The following is a 1,822-nucleotide window of genomic DNA, read 5'->3' as shown; positions in this document are numbered from 1 at the left end:
TTTAGAGGTGGACATAAATACAGATTGAAATAGAGATGGATTGGGTGATGAAATCCAGGCCAAGGAGATTAACTTCTAGGTTTTTGTTGGAAAGCCTTGGACAAGAGGAGCTCTCTTCCCATATATTGCAAGCTGTACGGGTGACAAGCTGAGTTCCTGATTAGGAAGAGGGTGGAGAGCAGAAGAACAAGTCTTCCTGATGCTAGAGGGAATTTTCTACCTGCTCCAAGTCTTGGCCTTGTCTCTCTTCTATTGGCTAACTAAGGGAGTCTACCTACCTCCTTCTCTACTGGCTTCCAGGTGGGAGTAAGGTCAGTAGAGGAGAAGAAAATGGGGTTCTTTGTTTTCCTCTCTGTGGCATCTCCTCAGGCTGGCTGTGTCTCTCTACTGAGAGCTCCAGCTCCTATTAGAGGACCTTCTCCATGGACTCTTGGCTTTCAGGTTCCAATAATCACAGTGGCTTTGCTCCTTTAGTCCTCAAGAATAATGTCCCAGTATTTCTTGCTCTGATGCTTCATATAAACCCTTCCCTCATCTTCATAAGAAGTCCTTTTTTAAAAACCCATTTGGATGGAGCCATCTATTTCCTAGCAGACCCTGACAGATACAATACCAGAATTTGAGTTTTGGATCCAGACATACAAAGATGATACTATTAGACCTTTTAGTTACTTGAGCCAGTAAATTCCCTTTTCTTTAAGGCTGTTTGAATTCTTTTTTTTTCCCTTATATTGCTTACAACAGGGAGTCCTGATACAGTTTGCTTTTGATTGCACAGACTCACACAAAACACTTTTAAAAAGGAAGGGGCACTGTTGTGCCAATTTCATATGGGTTAGTCCTAACCCCTGTGCTTCAGAATGTGATTGTATTTGGAGATAGGGCCTTCAAAGAGGCAATGAAGTTAAAATGAGGCCATTAGGGTGGGTCCAATATTACTAATCAAATATCACTGGTGCCCTTGAAAAAAAGAAAAGTAGATTAAGACTCAGACCTGTACAGAAGGATAAACCATGTGAAGACACAGAGAAAAGATAGCTATCTATGTGCCAAGGAGACAGGCCTTAGAAGAAATCAACCCTGCCAAACATCTTGATCTTAAACTTCTAGCCTCCAGAACCCTGAGAAAGTAAGTTTCTATTGTTTAAGCCACCTGATCTGTGGTCCTTTGCTATAGCAGCCCTGGAAGACTCATATGGGCATGTATGGACTAGAGTTAGAGAAGATGCTTTTGGAGATCACCTGCTGTCTCCGTTTGTCAGGACCAGCATGGTCTCTTTGCTACTGCTTATGTGTTTTTCTGTTGGCTTACCCTTAATACTTTTTACCCTTAATACTTTCTGGCTCATTCTTCCACATTTTCCAATCCAAGGGAACCTAACCTAATTGGTGTGGCTAACTCCCATGGATACTATTGGGGTGACACCTTTATACTGATGTATCTTACAGAGATAAGCTGCTTTTGGGTCATATGCCCATGTCTGCTTCCACCGATGACCACCATGTGCAAGAAACAATTCCATGTGGGTTCCTTTTGTAGGAGCTGAGGGGCAAGAACTCAGTTTAAGTGTGAAAAAACATGAAGAACACAGCTGACATTTGGCAAGCCCAGCACTTGATCTCATGGGCAAGTGGCATTAATAATTACACGAAAGCATCAATACTGCACAGATTTGGCTATTATTTTTATTGTAGCAGGATTGTGGTTCAAAGCCAGCCTAGGCAAACAGTTCATGAGACACTATCTTGAAAAAAAACCCATCACAAAAAAAGGGTGGGTGCAGTAGCTCAAGGTGTAGGCTCTGAGTTCAAGCCCCAGTAC

This window comes from Castor canadensis, chromosome 3 (genome assembly GCF_047511655.1).
Source record: "Castor canadensis chromosome 3, mCasCan1.hap1v2, whole genome shotgun sequence".
Taxonomy (NCBI): Eukaryota; Metazoa; Chordata; class Mammalia; order Rodentia; family Castoridae; genus Castor; species Castor canadensis.
Note: the sequence above shows the minus strand (reverse complement) of the source record.